At 37.4% G+C, this 27,056-nt stretch overlaps 1 protein-coding gene across 3 annotated transcripts in view; it reads left to right on the forward strand.

Annotated features, from left to right (window-relative positions):
* Positions 1-3,592: 3,592 nt before the first annotated feature.
* Positions 3,593-27,056, forward strand: part of LOC132279344 (patatin-like protein 2) — a 61,977-nt gene continuing 38,513 nt past the window's right edge. For 2 of the 3 annotated variants that reach the window (XM_059781303.1, XM_059781304.1), the window contains exons 1-2: positions 3,593-3,780; positions 3,944-4,024. The gene's annotated coding sequence lies outside the window, so the exon portion shown is untranslated. The other variant, XM_059781305.1, reaches the window with a different exon arrangement.

Here is a 27,056-nt window from a genome sequence, read left to right on the forward strand (position 1 = left end):
GAATAAATAAATAATGTTATACACACGATTATTAGAATACGCAGAGTCCTAAAAAGCGATTCAACCACAACCTATTATGTGCGCATATAAATGCATTCGATGATTATGATTAAATTATTTTAGAAAGTCGGTTCTATTAAGTATTTAAAATATATTTCTTTAACAAGTTTATATATATATATATATATATTGATCTCTGTCAATGGTTGCATCCAAATATATCACGTATGCAATCATAAAAATAAAAGTAAGACACAAAAGAAAAAGTAAAGGGCCAACATTTATATTCATGGCACATATAAGTACGGATACACTTTGAAAGGTTCAAGAAGACAGTTGAAGATTCCATGCAAATTCCAATATATATATGGTACGGTAGTCACTAAAATTGGGAATTGTAGGTAAGACCATAAGAAAATTAATTGTAGGTCTGAATATTAAAAATGTAAATGTATGAATAAAAGTATTACCTACCAAATTCAAGAAGTGTTCTCTAGAAATATTATTATTTGGTATGACTTATGTTTTCTTTAATTCTTTTAGTCTTAAGTATGGATATTGTCTACCGCTCATCATGGGGGGGACTAGGAATGATCGATTGAGATGTCAAGAAACCGAACTAAAGAATTAATCCATAAGAAATTTTTCGTCAATCTCAACAATCTTAATATTTTTGCAACTGGCAACACTTGTTTGCAAAGACAAGTACTAAAGTGGAAAAACCAATTTAGGATGTGACTGTAATTTTCAAGATATGACTTGAAATGAAATTACTATTGGATATTAAAATCAAAAGTTCAATAATTAAGTACAAGAACATATTATTTTCAGTTCTCCGGATATCGAGAAATTATTAGATAGTCTTAGTTCATTCGATATTTGGTGGACTAATTCAATAAAGGTTAATGATGAAATTTTTTTAGAATATTTTAATAACAAATAGTTTGGATTTAACACCCCAAATGATGTACTCAATCAATTCAGCATAAGTAGCTTTGCTAATATAAATAACAAAGCTACTAGAGTTGGTGCTACTAATTAATATTCTAAGTGTAATGGATGGAAGCTTGTTCATTTATTTAAAAATTTAAACTATTAGGTAATGCTGCATATCCACACATTTATACTCATTTCACTTTCTATCTGAATTCGATGTGAGACAAATAACCCTTTTAACATTTTTATATAGTTAAAAAAAATTATAACCCTGATTATCTTCACATTCGAGGTGGCAACTCAATAAATCTACTGAAATTTATACAGTTTTAGCTACTTGGGAGATTTCCCAAACTATAAAATATTTATAATAAATAACTCACTATCTAAATGTGATCCAGTGGATGGTTGGTTTTGAATTTTGATCCATGTAGAGTCGCATGCTTGTCAAATTTGTATTTCATGTGATTGGTGTTTTTCGTTTATGTTATTGCTTTGTTGATTTTGCTTTGCACGTGAATGTGACAATAAAAATGATCCAAATTCTCAGTTTGGTTTTCAAAAAAGTATAAATTATTCAAAATCTTACCTACAAAAAACAATTCAATAACTAAAGAGCTTGTAATAATTATAAAAAATTAATAATTTAGTGATATGTCCTCCACTTCTCAAAATGTGATATTAAAATTAATAAATCTCAACGCGGAAGAATTGAATCCAGAAATTTGAAGAAATCTCTGGAAATTGCGGACGCATTCCCGGAATGAATTTTTCAAAATCATTACTTGCAATTAAGCGCGCGCAGTAAGTCGCTTCAATGGATTGATTTCTAGATAACTCAATAATTCTTTCAACTTTTTTAATACACCAACTTACAATTTTCTTATGGTCTAACCAACAAATCTCGTGTATACACTGAGTAGGTGACTAGTAAGTGCTGTACAGTATATTTCAATTTGAAATGGTCAACTTTGACGTGTATCTACGCGATAAACTAAAATGTTCAGCTTTAGTCTACCTAATACAATTTATTGTACATACCATACAAACTATTTCACAGCTTCGTCAGAAATTTGAATAAGAAAAGTCTCAAAACCATATTTTTAACACTCGAAACATATACACAGTGAGTCTATAAATACCCTAACCATGCTACATCAATGAGCATTCAAGTGTCCAATACTATTTCATAGCTTCAAAAGCTACCTCCATTTTCTCCCTCAAGAATCTTAAAAAACACACACTCTCTCTCTCTCTCCCTCATTCCTTCTCCTGAATCTGATCATGGAACTAGGACCAAAATCACCCTTGCAACCACCAACTGTTATGGTTTTGTGGAGTCTGATTATTTTTTAGGAATGTTTAATTATATGGAAACTCCAATACTGCTGAATTTTAGAGAAAATTCAGTTTCCTGATCTGATTAAACTTCCTTATTGATTTAAGAAATGTTCAGTTTCTTGATCTGATTAAACTTCCTTATTGGTTTTGGATTCTACAAAAGGCAAGTTCTTGTAAAACAAGTTTGAGACTCTATAAATATCAACTCTAATAAAATTTTAGAGGGTGTGAGAGTAAGAGATAAATTTGTGCCAATACAAGAAAGAGCAATTGAGAGAGATAGAGAGAAAATTCTCCTTGTAATTCTTCATCTTTTTCATAGTGAATTTGTTCGGTGTGCTCCATGGACGTAGCACTAAGATTTGGGTGAACCATGTACATCTTGTGTTCTTATGTATGATTTTTTCTTTGTGATTGATTGATTATTCCTCGAACAGCGCGCGTTGTTATTTTGCGTTTCCGCCACAACAACTGGAATCAAATTCGGTTGATTGTGCAGAGCAACTCCAACAACTAGTATCAGAGCCTTTGGTTGAGAACCTAAGGCATAGAAGGTGTTTGACGAAATTTTGAAAGTCTTTCGATCAGATCTATCCATTCGAGTGGGAGTAATGATGTCAGAAGATAAGACATCCACATCCATGATCGAGAAGTTCGATGGCACAAACTTTGGTTTCTGGAAAATGCAAATAGAAGACCTCTTGTTTCAGAAAAATCTATATCAACCTTTGGGAGAGAAGCCAGATGATACAAATGATGCAGATTGGGAATTACTCGATAGGAAGGCTCTTGGCACTGTCAGGTTGAAGTTGTCAAAATCAATTGCCTTTAATATAAAAAACGAGAAGACGATGAAGTCTCTCATGGCAGCCCTTTCTAGTATGTATGAACAGCCTTCTGAAGCGAACAAGGTGCACTTGATTAAGAAGTTGTTCAACATAAAGATGCACTACAAGAAATTTAGGTTTTAGTGACAGTCTTTTAGGGACAGTCTACAAAAACTGTCCCTAAAACCTTCTTTTTTTAGGCACAGTCTACAAAAACTGTCCCTAAAACCTTATTTTTTGGCACAGTCTATAAAACTGTCCCTAAAGCCTTCTTTTTTGGCACGGTCTTTACACCTGTCCCTAAAACTTTAAAAAGCCTGTCCCCAATTCCACAAAAAATTGTGCGGCAAAACTTGGCGCTTCATTCCTTGTTTGGCGTGATCAAAATTATAATATATTTAATTATTTTATTTTACAAAATACATCAAACTATGTTGTTTAATATATCATTACATCCAAAATTATAATATCATACCTAAAGTCGATCTTCAGACCACTTCAGTTCTCAACCCGCCTCAAGCCCTCATGCCTCTTCCACTCTCTTCTACCCTCGCAGAAGACAGAGGCTAACTCTTCCACCCTTTTCCACCATCGCGGAAGACAGAGACTCTTTCACCTTCTTCCAGCAGCAAAGGCTGAAGACCTAATCGTTCCAACAACCACTCTTAATCATGAGGTACAACATTTTTATTTTTTACAATGTTAGGGATTATGCCTTTTTCTTCGATTTTCAGAGAACCCTCATCTTCAATTTGACATTCATATAACCCACTTCGGTTTAATGATCCTCACCATAGTTTTTTTTATTTTTTATTTTTTTATGCAAATACATGTTGTAGGGTTTCGAAATTGCAAAAGGGGTAAATTACAAATCTGGAGTTGACTTGTGGTCTGAGTCTGAATCGCTGTGGGAAATACAGGTTTGAGATATAACGAGTTTGACTTGTTATGTGCTTGTTAAAAAAACTCGTTATGTGCTTGTTACACTGTGAAATCACTTTGACAGAATTTGAATTATGGGTTCTATTTCTATTTTGTTTGTTGTATTGTGTTCAATTTAGGAAAAAAGTCACAGTTATAGAAGCGATTCTTTGTTGCTTATGGCTAATGGTAGTAAATGTACGAATTCAAGTTTGCAAACATGACATTTTAACATTTCATTTTTTTTTCTAATATGAATCTCTCTATACTTGGTCGGAAGTTATGATTGATTCTGAAAATTTTCAGTGGATGTATAAAGCTCCATGTGCAAAGTTTTCTTAAAGTCTTTTATTTGTTTGATTTTCTTCTTCTTTAGCTGGAGGATGCGCTGGCCTTACTGGGTTATTAACTTTCTTGTATAATTTGGTATATGCTTACTTGTTTGCTTGATTGGTTTTCTAGCTTAGATTGTTCAGGGTAGTAAAATAAATTCGGATTTAAATTCATGGTAAATAGTTACACCCTCACATAATTTGTGGGTCAGTCCCTAGTGTTCCCCAGGTTTTTAAGGGGGTGAAAATTTTGAAACTGAGATTGGATGTGGTAGATGCACAACATGGGGCTTGGGATTGTTCTGGGAAAGTTTTTGAAGGAGGTGATGAATTGAAAGCCATGGCAGCCTGCGTTTCTTTCTAAGCCATTTTCTAAGACTCGGGCTTAAATACTGTGTATAGAGGTCTTTCATTGATTATATGGATATAGTAGCTCTATCTCCTGATTTTCAAATGTATATATAATTTTAATATAGCATACCAACTAAAAGCATAAATATTAAATTCTTTTCTATGATAAATCAAGTTACAAATGATGATAAAAACCACTATTTTCATCTGATTGGAATTTAAGAAACACAACAATCTCTTTTGATTTTAGCAACCACTAAATATTTTGTTGCTTTGAGAGCAATGCAATCAAATTAAACGAGTTGATAAGAGTTTGTACGTCTTTTGGATAGCGAAGCCCAATGTTCATTGTTTAGTATATATAATAAGTAAGCTTTTTGAGAAATGGAATTCACTGATTCAATTAAATTTGTAATCTTATATATCAAATTAAACTCTGAGTTATGTATTTATAAATATGCTTATTCTTCTTTTGACATTGATGAATTAATTAGTTGGTGTATGGTGTGACTGTCGCGTGTGCAACCAAATTTGTTCAAAATAGTGTGGCCAAGTTTTACATTTATAAATGCCACTACTACCACTAACTAAAAATATAGCAAGGGTGAGTAGGGATCATGCCAAGGGATTTAGGGTGCACTAGTAGTGGAAATAAGGCTTAGGATAAGTTGGTCGAGTGATCAAAGGTAGGTTATTTGGTTGATTAAACTACAATTAAAACTAAACAAGATCAATATCAAACAAGTAATTAAAGGATAGAGAAAACAAGAGAGAGAGGTCTTGGGATTTAGAGATCACCACTAAGCATCACTTTTCTTTATACTCAATTCACAATTAATGAGGGGAAGGCATATGTTGCAACAAGAGTGAGTGTGTGTGGTTGTTTCAACAAGCATGGATGACCAATTAAGTGTATATTGTCTAGACAACATAATGAATAGCACAATATATCAAAGTAAGCCATTAATCATTCTTTAAGCTCACAATCCAAACACATCACAAAATTAGAGAAATATACTACTTGCATTCATAAGTATAGAACATCAAAGAAGCAGCATGGATTGTCCTCCCATTTAACAGCTAAGGTAACTACACCACATCTAAGCTAATGACATGAAAATTTAACTAATTGGACTAAAGGAAAGGCACAATCCATCAAGAAATGAGTATGAACCATCAAATAAACCATAAGAGCATTATATTAAGCACTATGTCTTAACAATCTCTAGATCTATAGCATTAATACACATAGACATGCATCAACAACACAAGAAATAGAGATAAACACATGAACATCTATTCTAGCATATATAGACATATGGATAGAATAAAATGGTCGCTTGGAATAATTAAACCACACAAATCATTGAATAAACATGTTCTATGTATATAAATATGTCAAAACATGTATTACAACACAAATCCCCTCAAAAATACATGAATCAAGATAAAGAAAGTATGCTTAGGACTAACTCTAGCCCCAAGAGAATGTCTAGCCACTCATGGATGGTGTCCTCCAACCCTCAAGGATTATCTCCATGGTAGAAATGCTCCTCTTCTTGAAGTAGATGGAAAACCTCTCAAGAATGTCTCTAGTCTCCTTTTCTCTTCTCTTCCTCTCTAAGAATTATCTCTAAAAACTATCTACCAAAAGTATGTCTCTAAGCATATGTAAACATGTGTGTAAAAGTGGCTCATATTCCTTATATAGGTAGCTCAAATGCCACACCCAATGGTTTAGATTCGTACACAAGGGCTCCTCCAATGATTGCACAATGAGATAACATTTAATGAGCTGGAAATATATTTTTTTCGGATTTGAGAGGGTTCGATTGATCGAACTTGTGCTGTGATCGATCTAACATGGCTGAGATCTATAAAACTTTGGCTAGATCGATCCTCCCATAGCGGCGCCTTTTTGGATAAGGACAGATTTGAGATATTTTGGGGAAAAAAATAAAAGTGGTAGGTGGGGTGGTACAATATGATAAGATGAAATCTTTTCGATCGATCTGAGAATTGTTGGATCGATCGAACTTTATGGGATCTTTGGATAAGGACAAAAGAGCTCGGATCCATCTTAAAATGTCTAGATCAATGAACTTTCAATCGATCAAAGTATACTTATGATCGATCGAACCTGCTGAATTCTATACTTTACTTCAATCTGCTTCCACTTTGCTCCTTTCTTCCATCCAGCTTGAGTTAGCTTCTTTTAAGCTCTTATTTGGTTGAATTAGCTTATTTTGGAGATAAGCACCTAAAAAAGTCAACAACACGAAATAAGTCTAAAACGGGAAGTAAGATAGATAAAGGTCCTAGAATACCTAAGCTTAAGGATTTTAAATACGCACTTTTCAGCGCTCATCACACCCCCAAACTTAAATATTGCTAGTCCCTAGCAATGAACTACAAAGTAAAGGAATGAAATGCACAATTATACAACTATGAACTAGAAAGCAATAAATGGATAACGCCACTTTCGTAGGGAACACGATTGCATTTAGCATATGCAACAAGCCTTTTAAACCCCTAGGTTACCCCTAGTGGACGAGTGAAGTCTCGTGAGGGTTTCCAGAAATGATACCCACAAACATTAAGCTCATTCTCACAAAAGAGACACCAATATTGCAAACAAGCATTGGGAGAAAACTACCTCAAATATGTAATTTTTCAACCATTTCCAAGCAATCTCCCAAAATTTCAACATCAAGCAAGCAAGTACGGTCCTCCACACATCAAGGAAATGATTATGCAAATCGAAACAACTCTAGAATTCTTTTTGAGTGGACCGGCATCAATTATGTTGCTATCTAAGCCAACTAAAGAAATGATCACATCCTTACCCTCAAACTAGCACACAAATCTAGTACTGATCATCAAGACAAAGAGTTGACCTTTATTAAAGTTTTATTATTCTAGGTGCGCTTATTCTTTTCACTCGATTTTTTTTTTAATTATTTATTTACTTTTATCTATCCTAGAGGATCAAAGATGGAAATATAGTGCAATGTGTTGATCTATTAAGCTTTCTAGCGATTCATGAGGTCGAGCATTGGGTCAATGACTCCCAAACCAGACGGCTTTAGGGCACTAGGTGTTCAAACACCCCTAAGGACTTACAAGCTCAAATCAACTAGGTTACAAATCAAAACAACCTCCATCTAATCATTTCCCACTTCTCACCTTTTGGGAGAAGTCCTCACTTTTTATTGCTTTTGCAACTTTTTCTTTTTCTCTTTTTTTTTTTTTTTTTTTTTTTTTTTTTTTTTTTTTTTTTTTTTTTTTTTCAAGTTCAATTATTAACCTAGAGTTTGGGCCCTTCTCCTTTCGCCGCGAGAAATTCAGTGCTTGATGAGGCTAGAATCCCAGCTACTTAATGAAAAGGGTTTGTAATCCACTTTTATCAAGATGAAAGCTTTCAATGCACTACTAGGCCAATTGGGATATAACCAATTCAATAATCAACAAAGCATGTACCCCGCAAATGAATGCTAGTGTGCGCCTGTGCCAGTGTAGAATCCTAAAGTGAATCTTAAAACAATCACAAAATCTAGATGATGTGGACCACAAGTGCAAGCAAGATATCAATTTTTCAAAAAATTTACTCCTAAATAGCATCTACAAGGCATACAAGGAGTATTGGACTCTCAAGTCAAGCAATTTTTAAATTCTAAGCAATATAGTCCTCAAAAGATCAAAATCATCGCTAAAATGGATTCAAAATCTCAATCATGCTATTAAGTCTAAACTTGAGTAGAATGTAATAAAGTCACCTTACCCCCAAACTTAAACCGCACATTGTCCTCAATGTGCAATGAGAACAATGGAAAAGATGGAAAGAGTATACCGTGTTGGCAACGACATAAAGCCTGGCAATAATCCAAGTCGAAAGACGTTTCCCCTAAACTTGGAATTAACAACCTACTTAAATAACCACACTAGCAAACTCACATCAAATATTAAATGGGATAAAAATAATCAAATCATGCATTCTGAAGCAATATAACACAAGATGAAAGAGAAATATTATAATATGAAAGTTGCATGACTACACATAAGGGCACAATAGTGAAATATTATAATTTTTTTTTTTTTTTTTTAATGAACAAGATTAAATAATATGTAAGAAAATATGAACAATGATTGCTAAGTTTAACGTTTCTAGTTAGACGGAATGCTGCTTTAAAAGATTTGAATATATATATATATATATATATATATATATATATATATATATATTAGAAAGCTTCAGATCGATCGAACTTAGATCGATCTAATGTTCGATCGATCGAAATAACGAAATCCTGCAGAGAAGTTCACACGATGCACAGAGAGGTGAAATATGCAGGGATTCAAAAAATTTCTAAGTATGGAATTGAGATCAATTGAAGAGAAAGTTCGATTGATCTTGAATGACTTAGATCGATCTAGGATGAAATTCGATTGATACACAGAGAGCTGATTTATGCAGGAAATTTCAAATCGATGGAACAGAGCAATGATTGGATGCAGGGATGAGTGTTTGATCGATCGAACCTCATTTGAGATTGATCGAACGTGCAAAAAATTGAGCTTTCTCTTGAAACCAATAAATGCATCACTATATATCTTCATAGACTGGATCTACCAAGAGGGCAGCTTCCATATGTCTTTGAAAAACTTGTCCTTCAATATAGGGTTTCAACCTTTGCCTATTTACCTTGAAAGTGTTGCTATTTTTTAAAATTTGAATTTCAACCGCCCCGTGCGATGCAACGGAGATGATCTCATATGGACCTTCCTATTTGGTTCGCAACTTCCTGGGAAAGAGTTTTAACCTAGAGTTGAAAAGCCAAGCTTTTTGACCCGGTTCGAAAGATTTCTTCCTAATGTGTTTGTCTTGAAAAGCTTTGGTCCTTTCTTTATAGAGTTTGGCATTGTCATAAGCATTGTGCCTTAACTCTTCTAACTCATTCAATTGGAGTAATCGGTTCTCTCCGGCTTTGTCAAGGTCAAGATTGAGCTTTTTAATTGCCCACATAGCTTTGTGTTCTAGCTCAACCAGAAAATAGCAAGGCTTTCCATAAACAAGTCTATAAGGAGACATGCCAATGGGAGTCTTGTATGCCGTCCGGTAAGCCCACAAAGCATCGTTCAACTTACGTGACCAATCCTTCCAGGTTGTATTAACCATTTTCTCAAGAATATGTTTGATTTCCCAGTTTAAAACTTCTACTTACCCACTTGCTTGAGGATGGTAGGGAGTGGCGACTTTATGAGTGACGGAGTATTTAAGGAATAATTGCTTTAAGAATTGATTGCAAAAATGCTTTCCTCCATCACTAATCATGGCTCTTGACATACCAAAACGAGTGAAGATGTTGGATTTAATGAATTGCACAACCACGGAGTGGTCGTTAGTTTTGGTAGCACAAGCCTCCACCCACTTAGAAACATAGTCAACGGCAAGCAAAATGTATTGATATCCATAAGACATAGGGAAATGACCCATAAAATCAATGCCCCAAATGTCAAAGATTTCAACAACAAGAATATTGGTCAAGGGCATCATATCCCTTCTCGACATTGACCCCATTTTTTGACATTTTCACACACTTTACAAAAATTGTAGGCATCACTATGAATGGTGGGCCAAAATAACCCACTTTGAAGCACCTTCAAGGCGGTCTTCTTTGCACTAAAATGCCCACCGCATGCAAGAGTATGACAAAATACAAGCATACTTGGAATTTCACTCTCGGGAATGCACCTCCTCATAATTTGATCCGGACAATAACGAAACAAAATAAGATCTTCCCCATAGTAATTCTGGATGTTAGCAAAGAAACGCTTTTTTGCTTGCTTTGATCAATTGGTCAGAAGTTTGCCAATTGCCAGAAAATTCACAATATCGGCAAACCAAGGCATTTGTCCATTAGAAACTTGGAATAGTTGTTCATCTGAAAATGAATCATGAATGGGTGGACTCGAGGAAGGTTCTACCACTAATCTTGAAAGATGATCGGCAACCATATATTTGGTTCATTTCTTATCTTTGATTTCAAAATCGAATTCTTGAAGAAGCAAAATCTACCTTATTAAACGAGGCTTTGTTTCCTTCTTAGTCAAAAGATGCCTCAAAGCAGCATGATCAGAATAAACAATGACTTTTGACCCTGAAAGGTAAGACCGAAATTTGTCAAAAGCATATACTACTGCAAGTAATTCCTTCTCAGTAGTGGAATAATTCAATTGAGCTCCCGAAAGGGTCCTACTTACATAGTATACAGTGTATGGAAGTTTTCCTACCCTTTGCCCCAAAACTGCTCCCATAGCATAATCAGAAGCATCACACATGATTTCAAATGGTAATGACCAATTGGGAGGTTGCATAATAGGAGTAGATAATACCAAGTCACGCAATTTATGGAAAGCATCAAAGCATCCTTGATTAAAGACAAAATGAGTTTCATTGGCGAGAAGATTGCACAAGGGTTTAGCAATTTTGCTAAAATCTTTGATGAAACAGCGTTAGAAGCCGGCATGACCTAGAAAGGAGCGAACTTTTCTCACCGTAGAAGGTGGAGGTAATTTAGAAATGAGCTCAACTTTCGCTTTATCCACCTCAATTCCCCTTTTTGAGATGACGTGACCCAAAATAATACCTTTTTGAACCATGGAATGACTCTTTTCCCAACTAAGAACAAGGTTTGTTCCATGACATCTTTTAAGTACTAAATTTAGATTTTTGAGGCATGCATCAAATGAAGACCCAAAGACAAAAAAATCGTCTATAAAGACCTCTAGATACTCTTCTACCATGTCCGAGAAAATTGATATCATACACCTTGAAAATGTGGCAGGGGCATTACACAAACCAAATGGCATCCGTCTGTAAGCAAATATATCGAAAGGACAAGTAAAAGTGGTTTTCTCTTGGTCTAAGGGGGTCAAGGGCTACTTGATTGTAACCCGAATAGCCATCAAGAAAATAATAGTATTATTGCCCGACCAATCTCTCTAGGATTTGATCAATAAATGGCAGAGAAAAGTGATCTTTCATAGTGGCGGCATTCAAGTTTCGGTAGTCAATGCATACTCACCATGAATTGGCGGTACGCTTAGAAATTGCCTCACCTTTTGCATTTCAACTACCGTAATTCCCGATTTCTTGGGAACTACTTGAGTTGGACTCATCCATTTGCTATCAGAGATTAGATAAATGATACCGGCATCTAAGAGCTTAACTACCTCTTTCTTAACCACTTCTTTCATGTTTGGATTTAATCTCCTTTGGGCATCTCTAAAAGGTTTTGCATCTTCTTCCATAATAATGCGATGGATACAAATGGAATGGTCAATTCCTTTTAGATCCGCCACACTCCACCCAATGACTTCCTTATGGTCCTCAAGCACATTCAAAAGAGAATTCTCTTGATCTTTTTCAAGATTTGAAGAGATGATGACCTGAAGAGTCTCTTCCGGACCTAAAAAGGCATACTTAAGATCGGGAGGGAGAGTTTTGAGCTTAACAGTGGGTGGAGAGACTAGAGATGGAACCGGTAGAGTGCTAGAGAGTGGAGGAAGAGGTTCTTTTGGATCTTTCCAAGGTGGAAAATCCAAACTTGCAACGGATTCCATTAAATTATTAACTTCATTCATTGACCCTTCACTATCAAACCCACAATTACCATACATTTTAAGAAGACAAGATGCAAGGGGGTCCTCTAAAAGAAGAGATGAAATATCATCCTTAATTGGTTGTTTTATGACCATGGTGGGAATAGATTCCTCAACAACCTCATCCAAGACATTTATGAGGCAACACTCGTCTTCATCTATGGGATGTCGACTTGCATTAAAACATTAAGCTTAACCATCATATTACCAAAAGAAGGTCCATGACACCGGATCTACAATTAATGGTAGCATTTGTGGTAGCAAGAAATGGCCTTCCTAAGATGATGGGGATGTGATTGGTGGGATTTGCAATTGGTTTGGTATCAAGAACTACAAAATCAATCAGGAAGTAAAACTTATCAACCTTGATGAGTATGTCCTCAATCAGGCCCCTAGGTGTTTTAACGGATCTATCTGCCAATTGAAGCACCACCGAGGTTGGCTTCAATTCATTCAAACCTAGTTGGACATACACGGAGTAAGGAATCAAATTAACACTTGCCCCTAAGTCAAGAAGAGCTCTACGAACTTCATGGGTTCCAATTACACATAAGATGGTTGGAGCACCGGGATCTTTGAACTTAGGTGGAGTGTTATGTTGAATGATGGAGCTCACTTGCTCCGTTAGGAATACTTTTTTAAGGCTTTGTCCCTTACTCTTCCTCTTTTGTGTACAAAGGTCTTTTAAAAATTTTGCATAAGGCGGAATTTGCCTAATTGCATACAAAAGAGGAAATTTTATATTAACTTGTTTAAAAACCTCCATCATGTCATGAATTTTTCCCTCTTGCCTCCCAAAAGGCGAAGTTTCTTTCAAAGCATAAGGAAATGGAGCTTTTAGCTCATAAGACCTTGCAACTTGAGGGGATGATGAAGAAGGTTAAGAATTCCCTCTAGGGCCATACTCATCTAAGGAAGTAGGAATAGGATTAGAAACAGGACGGGTGTCAACTTTTTATTGCACCGGTTCACTATCTTCACTTGGTTGTTCAACCCTATTGTCAGCTTGTCTACCACTTCTCAAAGTAGTAATTGTTTGCAATTGTTCTTGGGAAAGACACCTCGATGTGGAGTTTGCTTCCACAAAATGTTGAGCTTTTGGGTTCCTTTCTAGTTGGCTCGGCAATTTACCAATTTCTCTCGCATTCAATGCATTAGTTATCATCCCAATTTCAGACTCAAGCTTTGATATCGATTGAGAATGAGAATGTAACAAATTGGTGTTCATTTCTAAACTACCCAAAGCTACTAAGACTTTATCTTCAAATGTGGGGTTGCTAGAAAGTGCATGAGGGTGATTAAAGCTACTTTGAGAATTATAAGCTTGAAGATGAAAGAAATGGTTCATTCTTTGATGAAAAGAAGAAGGTGAGATGAATCCTTTTGAGCCTCTATTTCTTTGATGAGGAGGAGCATATCGGTCCACACCGGAACATAAGCATTCGAAAGAGAGTGAGCAAATGTGGCATTGACTTGTTCATAGTGCTCATCAAGTACATGTCCATGGGGACAGTTGGAAGTAATATGCAATACACTTGAACAAGTCATGCATGGCTCACAAGAATGATGAAGATGATGATTAACAAGAGGAGATGATTGTTTTGCCGGCTTTTGACTCAATAAAAATTGATCAAGTTTTTGAGTTAGAGTTTTGACCTCGGCAACAATCTCCATTGCACTTTCAATTTGGCACACTTTCAAATTTTTCTTTTTGTTATTAAAATCATGACTCAACTGAGAAGCGTGACATTTATGCAATGAATTTTCACTCATTTTCTCAAAAAGGTGCCAAACATCATCTCCATGTTTCCCAAAATATGATCCTCTACATGAGGTATCAACTATATCCTTGTGAGTGTCGGATAGGCTTTCATAGAAATATTGGACAACTTGCTATTTTGGAATACCATGATGTGGGCACTTTCTTAGCAAGTCATTCAATCTTTCCCAAGCCTTATGTAAAAGTTCTCCTTCCCTTTGAGAAAATTCACGAATAGAAGTTCGCATAACATTGGTCAAACTCACACGGTAGAATTTCTTTAAAAATTCATTTTGCATTTGTAACCAATAAGTTATTGAATTTGCCCCTAAGTTGTTGAACCAATGCTTAGCCTTATTTTTAAGAGTGAAAGGGAAGAGAAGTAACCTAAAGACTTCCTCCGGGACATTCATATACCTCACGGTGGAGCATATTTCAAGAAATTCATCAAGATGTTTATATGGCTCTTTACTATCTAAGCCATAAAATAGTGGACATATTTGAATGGTCTCGGGCTTAATTTCATATTGATTGGCTTCAAAATTAGGAAGCATGATGCAAGTTGGTGCATGGTATTCATGAAGATTATAATGATCACGAAGGATCATTGGAGGAATTAGAGCTTGAACTCCGGGAGGAAATTTGTTGAAAGGAGGATGCTCCATAAAGTTTGGATCTAAATAACTAAGATGACCCTCTAGATTTTCCATTGGTTATGATGGGGTTGGTTAAGACCGCATGAAATTCAAGAAACACAACAATGAAATCAACAAAGCAAACACTTCGCCCCTGTAACAAATCAATCAAAAAATCTCCACATATAATGATCCCATACTCCCATGCTTAAACAACATGTAAAGAAAAGTAAATTGCCTCTACGCGGGTTCATAATTTATCTAAGAAATGGAAAATAAGCCTCCACGAGGGCCGACGATTTAACTAGAGCTTGAGTTAGAAAGATCTCACAAAGGGTCCTTAAGCAACTTCAATTCATTCTCAACTTCCAAACTTTGCTATACTTTTCATTTTTTAGATTTTTAGTCCTTTTTGTGCTTAGCTTAGCTCCTTGCTTTGAAGTCTCATTACTTAACCTCCTTGCTCAATTTCACCTAGCCAAATAAGAACAAACACAATGAGTAACCAAAAATAAAAAAAAAAAGTAAAGACACGATCAAAAGAGTACTAATCCTTAAATGTTTCCAAAACACGGCGTTGCCAATTAAATCCTCAGCAACGGTGCCAAAAACTTGGTGTGACTGTTGCGTGTGCAACCAAATTTGTGCAAAATAGTGTGGCCAAGTTTTACATTTATAAATGCCACTACTACCACTAACTAAAAATATAGCAAGGGTGAGTAGGGATCGTCCCAAGGGATTTAGGGTGAACTAGTAGTGGAAACAAGGCTTAGGGTTAATAGGTCGAGTGAACAAAGGTAGGTTGTTTGGTTGATTAAACTACAATTAAAACTAAACAAGATCAATATCAAGCAAGTAATTAAAGGATAGAGAAAACAAAAGAGAGAGGTCTTGGGATTTAGAGATCACCACTAAGTATCACTTTTCTCTATACTCAATTCATAATTAATGAGGGGAAGGCATATGTTGCAACAAGAGTGAGTGTGTGTGGTTGTTTCAACAAGTATGGATAACTAATTAAGTGTATATTGTCTAGACAACACAATGAATAGCACAATATATCAAACTAAGCCATTAATCATTCTTTAAGCTCATAATCCAAACACATCACAAAATTAGAGAAATATTCTACTTGCATTCATAAGTATGGAATATCAAACAACAAGCATAGATTGTCCTCCAATTTAATAACTAAGGTAACTACACCACATCTAAGCTAATGACATGAAAATTAAACTAATTGGACTAAAGGAGAGGCACAATCCATCAAGAAATGAGTATGAACCATCAAATAAACCATAAGAGCATTATATTAAGCACTATGTCTTGACAATCTCTAAATCTATAGCATTAATACGCATAGACATTCATTAACAACACAAGAAATAGAGATAAACACATGAACATCTATTCTAGCATACATAAACATATGGATATAATGAAATGGTCACTTGGAAGAATTAAATCACACAAATCATTGAATAAACAAGATCTATGTATATAAATATGTCAAAACATGTATTACAACACAAATCCCCTCAAAAATACATGAATCAAGATAAAGAAAGCATGCTTAGGGCTAACTCTAGCCCCAAGAGAATGTCTAGCCACTCATGGATGGTGTCCTCCAGCCCTTATGGGCTATCTCCATGGTAGAAATGCTCATCTTCTTGAAGTAGATGGAAAACCTCTCAAGAATGTCTCTAGCCTCCTCTTCTCTTTTCTTCCTCTCTAAGAATTGTCTCTAAAAACTATCTACCAAAAGTATGTCTCTAAGCATATGTAAACATGTGTGTAAAAGTGGCTCATATTCCTTATATAGGTAGCTCAAATGCCACACCCAATGGTCTAGGCTCGTACACAAGGGCTCCTTCAATGATTGCATAATGAGACAACTTTTAATGAGCTAGAACTATTTTTTTCGAATTTTAGAGGGTTTGATCGATCGAACTTGTGTTGTAATCGATCGAACATGGCTGAGATCTATAAATATTTGGCTGGATCGATCCTCCCATGGCGGCACCTTTTTGGATAGAGACATATCTGAGATATTTTGGGGAAAGAGGCAAAAGTGGTAGGTGGGGTGGTACAATAGGATAAGATGGAATCTTTTCAATCGATCTGAGAATTGTTGGATCGATCGAACTTTATGGGATCTTTGGATAAGGACAAAAGAGCTCGGATCCATCTTGAAATGTCTAAATCGATGAACTTTCGATCGATCGAAGTGTACTTGTGATCGATCGAACCTATTAAATTCCATACTTTGCTTCAATCTGCTTCCACTTTGCTCCTTTCTTCCATCCAGCTTGAGTTAACTTTTTTTAAGCTCTTATTTGGCTGAATTAGCTTATTTTGGGGATAAGCACCTAAAAAGGGTAATAACATGAAATTAGTATAAAGCGGGAAAGTAATATAGATCAATGTCCTAGAATACCTAAGCTTAAGGGGTTTAAATGCGCACTTTTCAGCGCTCATCAGTGTACACATGTAAAATTGACTCCTCAAATACAATGGGATTGCATTAATCTTTCACACTATCTACCTCCTGCTATTAACACTATGGAATGTAAAGTAAAATGGATTTGTGTGATACCACTTGGATCTGAGACACGGGTTGATTAGGCCCAGGCCTAAACCCGAGGGAATATCAAACAATTAAAGTATTTTAAAGCGAACACAGATGACAAAATGAAACAAAAGTGATGGAATAAAACTGAAAGAAACATTAATTATAAAATCCTCAATGTATAACTGAAAATTGAAACTCCAATCCTCCAAAACTTCAAGGTTACAATTTGGGAATCCACTGATGGACCCCTAACCAAAAGTTCAACTAAAACTGAAAACTGAAAATAGATAATGCTAGAAATATCGAGAGAAGTCCTACGTAATCAGATGAAGGTGAGACTGTCCTCGATAAGCACGGTCAAGCTCTAAGGCTGGAACCGTCCTGTGCCTGAAAAGAATAATGAAAGAGTGGGTCAGACCCACGAGCAAGTTCTAATCTAACTACAATCCATACAGTGACCTGATACGCAGATACACCGAAGACACCTCACAATATCTATCTAGTCCATACGTATAAATATATCCACACTATGGGACATTCACCAGTCTATAATAGGGGTCTCAACCTGAATAGAAGGCAACATGCGAATACGCACCCAAAGGTGAGCATGAGTACCTAGACCTAACAGGGTACACCTCAACCTATTATAACCAGCTACGCATCCACTGCATATACGCACCCTAACCAACGAGTCTGAGACTTCAGCTCAACTCGTGGTACCATAAACATATATATAAAGTCCGTCCAAATCCAGGGTAAGCAGTTCAATCAACTATTTATTAAACTGACATACAATAAACCAATTAGTTAGTCACTCAACTTATTCAGTTGATACGACTTAACTACCATCCGTTAATCCAATAAGTCATCCAACTTGGTTATAGCTGATCTCACTTAGTCACAATTAGGATTCGATATCTTTCAATCCATTCCATTAATCCATTAGGTTAGGTTTATGCGTTTTGAGTTAAACCGTCCCTAGTATGTCACCGTCCCATACCGGTACATACCATCCTCTATATCCATGTAAATTACAACATATATAACAGTTCAATAATTTACAGACCAAAAACCACCATCCAAATAATTGCAGAAAAATATTTAAAGATTCAGCAATTTAAATCCAAGCATTTAACCATATAGTTACAGGAGACGATTTAACAAATCAACAACTAACATCCAGAGCATGCATAGACCAAATTTAATATGTCAGGGACTCCATCATGCATGTGAATAGGTTAAATAATCCTATTATTAACCAATAAATTGCTAAAACAATTCAGAAGATTGTTTAAATATTTCAGCAGTTTAAATCCAAGCATTAACCATATAGTTGCAGTAAACAATTTAATAATTCAGCAACTAGCCTCCTAAGCATGCATAGATCAAAATTAATAATTAAATGACCTTATCATGCACTTGAATGCATTCTAAAACAAGTTTTATAAACACATTATGTTCCATCAAATTGCAGAATTTTAATTCAACAATTAATTCAACTTCCATTTGTTAAGTGCCTTAATTTTTACACTGTTTGTCCCGACAACTTAGAATTAAACTTTCATCAATTTAGGGTCTTAATAACACTCAAAATTCATTCCTTGATCCCTCTGTAAAGTTCCAAATTCATTCAAACAGTCTCCATGCTCTGACAGTGAACATAGTACGTAGAAAATTAAAAAAAAACTTAAAATAAAACAAAAATAACAAGGGAGCCTGCTCCAAAATTTGGAGCAGGCGCTTTTTTAGAACCTGGAGCAAACATCATAGAGCTGGCTCTTGTAGATGGGGGAGCCGGCTCCCTCTATTGTGGAGCCGGCTCTCTCCTCTTTGAGAGCCTACCGTCCGTCCGTTCTTCGTTTCAGTCCGTCTGCTCCTTCTCTGATCAAATCCTACTACTCTGTGGGTTCCAAAAACTAATCTTAGGAGTCTTAATTTAGTCTAGAAGCATTCCCCAAGATTGTTTACAATAATTTTGAAAGTAATTACAGAGTTTAATCAAGCCATTTAAACTAGCATTGTTGAAGAACGGCACTGAAACTCGTTTGCAACATCAGTTTTATCCCAACCCCTCTGTTCTTCCTCCAATTTAAATTTGAAGTCTTAAATTACATCTAGTATCCAATCAGACCTTGGTTGATTTCAGTAAGATTCAGTAAGATTCAAAATAAAAATTAGAACAGTGAGTCGATATGCCCAAAACAGAGTCAAGAAAACATACGTGCTATAATTATTTTGTAAATAACTTTTCACAGATAAAACGATCAAGTAAAACATATATAAAACATGCATGGTTCAGTTTAAGGCCAATTGATCTCCTAGAGACTGTCTAGGTGCACAGAACACAAGCCAAAGGGAAGGAGGAAGATAAGAACTTGCCTTTGAGTTACAGACTTGAAGTTCTAAATTCCCAGTTTCTATAGTCTTCCTTGAACTGCTCTGCCAAATCCCCAGTTTCACGCTCTATTTCTTAGCAGCCCTTGGTGATACAGACGTAACTTTATATTTTCTAAAACCCTAAACCCCAGTATGTACATGTATATATAGGCTTCAATTTACTCAACCCTATTCCAAGTCTGACTATAAGTCAGCCAACGATAAATCCTAAAACCCTAACTTTAGATAAATAAAATAATTACCCCGTGAAAATTAAACATTTAAATTAAACTAATTAAGTTAAATAAATTAAATTAAGTTAATTAATCAATTCAAACAACACCAAAACCAATTAAAATAACAATTAATTCAAACATTCCAGCAGCAAATAATCAATTAAATAAAATAAAATGTAATTAAATAAATAAATAAATACCAATTAAATACAATTAAATACATGTCACATAGGTAAACAATTAAATAAAATAATTAAACCAAATAATCACGCAAAAATACAATAAAAATAACAAATAAATGCCAAGACTATCCTTTTTTAAAATTAGGGGTATTACATTCTTCCCCCCTAACAAAAGGAATTCCGTCCTCAGAATTCACTCTTACCTTCTTCCAACATTTCATGAAACTGTGAGCGAATGACATCCTCCCGTTCCCAAGTGGACTCAGCCTCATTGTGATAATTCCACTGCACACGAACCAAAGGGATAACCTTATTGCGAAGGATTTGATCCCGACGGTCAACAATACGACATGGTGGCTCCAAATAAGTTGCATCCGGCTGCAACTCAATCTCCCCAACATCGATATGCCGATACCGATCCTCATCTCGCAGAAATTTTCGCAACATGGACACATGGAATACATTGTGTACGCGATCCAAATTATCCGGCAGTGCCAACCGATAAGCAATAGCTCCAACTCGATCCGTAATCATGAATGGACCGACAAACCGCGGAGACAATTTCCCTTTCTTCCCAAAGCGCATAACACCCTTCATAGGAGATACTTTGAGAAGAACCTGATTCCTAACCCGAAACTCCAAAGCACGAGTGCGACGATCAGCATAGCTCTTCTGCCTACTTTGGGCAGTACACATGCGATCTCGAATAAGAGCAATCTTTTCAGAGGTATCCTTGATGAACTCAAGACCTAAGAATCGATTCTCTCCAACCTCCATCCAACAAACAGGTGATCGACACGGTCGACCGTATAACGCCTCAAAAGGTGCCATCCCAATAGTCTTCTGGAAACTATTGTTATAAGCAAACTCCACAAGTGGCAAATATTCCTCCCAGTGGCCCTTGAAATCCAGGACACACGACCGAAGCATATCTTCCATAATCTGATTCACCCTCTCAGTCTGTCCGTCAGTCTGAGGATGATAAGCAGTACTAAGGTGTAACTCCGTAACTAAAGCCTGCTGAAAACTCTTCCAAAATCCAGACACAAAGCTCGAATCCCTGTTCGATATAATAGACAATGGAATGCCATGTAGCTTCACAATCTCTGAAATGTAAAGCCTCGCCAACTGCTCCGAAGTGTAGTCAGTGCAAATAGGCAAGAAATGAGGTGACTTGGTCAACCTATCCACAGTGACCCATATGGAATTATACCCCTTGAAAGAATTTGGCAACCCTTCCACAAAATCCATAGATATGCTCTCCCATTTCCACTTCGGAATTGGTAGTGGCTGTAAAGCTCCTGGCGGTCTCTGATGATCAATCTTAACCATCGGACAAGTACTACACTGAGAAACAAAAAGAGCAATGTCCATCTTTATACCTGCCCACCAAAACTGCCGCTTCATATCCTGATACATCTTATCGCCTCCTGGATGAACAGAGAACTCAGAGTGGTGAGTCTTAGTCATCACATCCTTCCTCAAATTATCAGCAGAAGGTACCACTAACGGTCCCTTGTACCTTAAACCTCCATCAGCCCCAACATAGTAGAATGGAACCTCTCCGGAAGCTATTTCTGCGACCTTGTCGACACACTGCTGATCGGTGAGTTGTGTTTATAAAACCTTGCGAATGATGGAAGGTGTAACCACCATGCAAGCCATAAAAGCATCCGATAAATCATCCACACTCTTCAAAGCATTCCACTCAGTAGTGAATAGAGCAGAAAGACTACCAACAAGTCGGCGACTGAGTGCATCCGCCACCACATTCGCTTTCCTTGGATGGTACTGTATAGAAAAATGATAGTCTTTTACAAACTCCAACCATCTGCGCTGTCTCATATTCAGCTCCCGCTGAGTGAACAAGTACTGCAGACTCTTGTGATCACTGAATAATCTGAAGGACTCACCCAACAGATAATGCCTCCAAATACGCAAGGCAAAGACCACTGCTGCCAAATCCAAATCATGTGTTGGATAATTAAGCTCATGAGGCTTAAGTTTCTGAGATCCATAAGAAATTGGTCGCTCCTCCTGCATCAATACACATCCAAGACCCTGCAACGAAGCATCCGTGTAAACAAGATACTCTATCCCGCTCTGCGGAGTAGCCAGAACTGGTGCAGAAGTCAGTTTCCTTTTCAGCTCATCAAAAGCTCGATGACAGTGTTCATCCCACACGAGCTGTACACCCTTCTTGGTCAGATAAGTGAGTGGTCCTGCTATCTTGGAGAACCTCTGGATGAATCTCCTATAATATCCTGCCAGACCGAGAAAACTCCGAATCTCGGTAGGTGATGTAGGCTGTCCCCACTCAACCACAGCTGAAACCTTGGCCGGATCCACTGCTATCCCCTTTTCTAACACCACGTGACCCAAAAACATCACCTCCCCTGCCAAAATTCACATTTCTCGAACTTGGCATATAACTGATGCTCACGAAGTGTCTGCAAGACTATTTGAAGATGTCTAGCATGATCGTCCTCCGACCGAGAATAGATCAAGATGTCATCAATAAAGACAATAACAAACTGATCCAAATAATCCCGGAAGACTCTATTCATTAAGTCCATGAATACTACAGGTGCATTAGTCGTCCCAAACGGCATAACACGAAACTCATAAGAACCATATCTCGTGAGAAATGTTGTCTTAGGAACATCCTGCTCCCTAACCCTCAGCTGATGATACCCAGAACGCAGATCAATTTTGGAGAAGTATGTGGCTCCCCTTAACTGATCAAACAAGTCATCAATCCTAGGCAAAGGATACTTGTTACGAATCGTAACCTTGTTCAACTCCCTGTAATCTATACACAGACGAAGCGAACCATCCTTCTTCTTCACAAATAGAACCGGTGCTCCCCAAGGTGATGTACTCCTACGAATAAAACCTGGCTGAGTAACTGCTGAATCTGATCCCTCAGCTCTCTCATCTCTACCGGTGCCATCCTATAGGGTGCCCTAGCAATAGGCGCAGTGCCTGGAGCTAAGTCTATCACAAAATTGATCTCGCGACTAGGTGGCAACCCTGGAATCTCCTGAAATACATCCGGGAAATCCTGTACAATCGGTATGTTATCCAATGGCACAGTAAGCCCCTCCTCATTTTCCCCCTCCACATGGAACAAATAGGTGCTACCGCCCCTTTTAGAACATGGCATAGCTACTACATATATATCCTGACCAGGTATGGTAAAAATAATAGATCTATCAAAACAATCCACTCGGGCATGGTAGTGAGACAACCAATCCATCCCAAGTATCACATCATAAGTGTGTATGTCCAGGACCAGTAGATTGGCTAGAAATCTGAGTCTGCCAATATCTAGTGTCACAGGCCCATCACTCTTATGTATAATAGCTGTATCACCCAATGGTGTAGAAATACCCTGAGGTCTAGCGCATACCCTCGTCTTTATCCCAAATAAAGCAACAAAAGTCCTAGTTACAAATGAGTGTGTAGCACCTGTATCAAATAAAACACATCCATACAAACCATGAATAGGAAACTTACCCTCCATAGTCTGAGGTGCCTGAACATCCTGTGGCATGGGGTTATACACCCTGCCATAATGCAACTGTTGTGGTGCCTGTCCCTGAGTCTGCGGCGGTGCCAGTAAAGCCAGATGTGTCTGTCCCTGAATCCGTGGAACCTGTGGAGCTGGTAGAGGTACTGGTGCCCTCTGTCCCTGCTGCACATACTGTCCCTGTCCCTGTCCTGCTTTAGGACACTGACTGGTGGTATGACCATATTCCCCACAAGTGTAACAACTACCCTGGAAAGTACCAAATGGCCTCCTCTGTCGGTTAGCCTGTGGCTGACCCTGTCCTGCCTGTGGTCCCCCATTCTGTTGCCTCTGAATAGGTGCCCCATTCCAGTGAGCATCTGAACCACCCTTGTGCTTCTTCCAAGGCTGTTGTCCCTGGAACTTGCCTTTGTCATTCTGCCGGTGACCATTGCCATTCCCCTTTTCAGCTGACTGGTTAGTAGAGTCTTTATCACCCCGCTTCTCACCACGAGCCTATCTAATGTCCACAGTCAACTGATACTGCTGTAGAGCGGCGTCTACCACCTGAGCATAGGTAGTATAGGCTGGACTACCTGTAATAACTCTCTTGATAGACCACATCAGTCCCTTAACGAAACTGTTACGCTTCTTCTCCTCTGTATCCACCTCCTCTAATGCAAAGAGAGATAAGCGTGTGAATTGCTGCTCATACTCCGCCACTGTCATGTTTCCTTGTTGCAGATTTAGAAACTCGGTCTTCATAGCTGCCCTGACTGCATAGGGAAAATATTTCTCCTTAAAGCGAGCACTGAACTCATCATAAGTCAATGTCATCCTCTCCTCTGGGGTGGTAACTAACTCCCACCACTGCAGTGCATCCCCAACTAGCTTGAAAGTAGCAAGCATCTGCTTCTGAACCTCCTGCACTGAACTAAACGAAGATGACGCTCAATGTCCTGTTTCCACTGGTGAGCTGCTCTCGCATCGGTGGAGCCTGAGAACACAGGTGGACTCTCCTTTTTGAAAGAGCTCCTAGCCTTTCCCCAAGAATCCGTCTGAACCACTGGCTCTGGTACAGGTGCCTGCTGAACCTGTGGTTGGTTCCGGAGTGCAGATGTTACCCCAGCCTCTATAGGCCGAGCAACATGGTCATTGAGGTGTGGAGGAATCTCTGGATCTTTGACCCGACCCTGAGTCTGTTGAACTTCCTCCTGCTCCTCCTGAAACCCTGGCATTTGCTGCTCTTCTTCCATTTGCCGACGTTGTAGACGTTCCTGCTGTCTACGTGCCACTCTCCTCTGTCGACTGTTCATGTTCTGTCCTCTTCCAGTGTTAACCATGCTGTTAACATAGAAAGACAGACATCAGTACGAGTTTAAACAAACCGTGAATGAATTCAACGAATCCTAAACATAAGCTCTATGTAAAAAAAAACGCTACGCGGAAGTCTTAATACGAAACGTCCTAGAGACACTTGAACCTGGAGTGCTCTGATACCAACTGTGATACCCCTCGGATCTGAGATACGGGTTGATCAGGCCCAGGCCCAAACCCGAGGGAATATCAAACAATTAAAGTATTTTAAAGCGAACACAGATGACAAAATGAAACAAAAGTGATGGAATAAAACTGAAAGAAACATTAATTATAAAATCCTCCATGTATAACTGAAAATTGAAACTCCAATCCTCCAAAACTTCAACGTTACAACTTGGGAATCCACTGATGGACCCCTAACCAAAAGTTCAACTGAAACTGAAAACTGAAAATAGATAATGCTAGAAATATCGAGAGAAGTCCTACGTAATCAGATGAAGGTGAGACTATCCTCGACAAGCACGATCAAGCTCTAAGGCTGGAACTGTCCTGTACCTGAAAAGAATAATCAAGGAGGGGGTCAGACCCACGAGCAAGTTCTAATCTAACTGCAATTCATACAGTGACCCGATACGCAGATACACCGTAGATACCTCATAATATCTATCTAGTCCATACGTATAAATATATCCACACTAAGGGACATTCACCAGTCTATAATCGGGGTCTCAACCTGAATAGAAGGCAACATGCGAATACGCACCCAAAGGTGGGCATGAGTACCTAGACCTAATAGGGTACACCTCAACCTGTTATAACCAGCTACGCATCCACTGCATATACGCACCCTAACCAACGAGTCTGAGACTCAAGCTCAACTCGTGGTACCATAAACATATATATAAAGTCCGTCCAAATCCAGGGTAAGCAGTTCAATCAACTATTTATTAAACTGACATACAATAAACCAACTAGTTAGTCACTCAACTTATTCAGTTGATATGACTTAACTACCATCCGTTAATCCAATAAGTCATCCAACTTGGCTACAGCTGATCTGACTTAGTCACAATTAGGATTCGATATCTTTTAATCCATTCCATTAATCCATTAGGTTAGGTTTATGCGTTTTGAGCTAAACCGTCCCTAGTATGTTACCGTCCCATACCGGTACATACCATCCTCCATATCCATGTAAATTACAACATATATAACAGTTCAATAATTTACAGACCAAAAACCACCATCCAAATAATTGTAGAAAAATATTTAAAGCTTCAGCAATTTAAATCCAAGCATTTAACCATATAGTTGCAGGAGACGATTTAACAAATCAACAACTAACATCCAGAGCATGCATAGACCAAATTTAATATGTCAGGGACTCCATCATGCATGTGAATAGGTTAAATAATCCTATTATTAACCAATAAATTGCTAAAACAATTTAGAAGATTGTTTAAATATTTCAGCAGTTTAAATCCAAGCATTAACCATATAGTTGCAGTAAACAATTTAATAATTCAGCAACTAGCCTTCTAAGCATGCATAGATCAAAATTAATAATTAAATGACCTTTTCGTGCACTTGAATGCATTCTAAAACAAGTTTTATAAACACATTATGTTCCATCAAATTGCTGAATTTTAATTCAACAATTAATTCAACTTTCATTTGTTAAGTGTCTTAATTTTTACACTGTTTGTCCCGACAACTTAGAATTAAACTTTAATCAATTTAGGGTCTTAATAACACTCAAAATTCATTCCTTGATCCCTCTGTAAATTTCCAAATTCATTCAAACAGTCTCCATGCTCTAACAGTGAACATAGTACGTAGAAAATTAAAAAAAAACTTAAAATAAAACAAAAATAACAAGGGAGCCTGCTCCAAAATTTGGAGCAGACTCTTTTTTAGAACCTGGAGCCGGCTCTAAACATCATAGAGCCAGCTCTTGTAGATGGGGGAGCCGGCTCCCTCCATTGTGGAGCCGGCTCTCTCCTCTTTGAGAGCCTACCGTCCGTCCGTTCTTCGTTTCAGTCCGTCTGCTCCTTCTCTGATCAAATCCTACTACTCTGTGGGTTCCAAAAACTAA

The sequence above is a fragment of the Cornus florida genome, unplaced genomic scaffold, assembly GCF_030987335.1.
Source record: "Cornus florida cultivar Cherokee Brave unplaced genomic scaffold, ASM3098733v1 CherokeeBrave_3.0.0_Hap2_Chr10, whole genome shotgun sequence".
NCBI lineage: Eukaryota > Viridiplantae > Streptophyta > Magnoliopsida > Cornales > Cornaceae > Cornus > Cornus florida.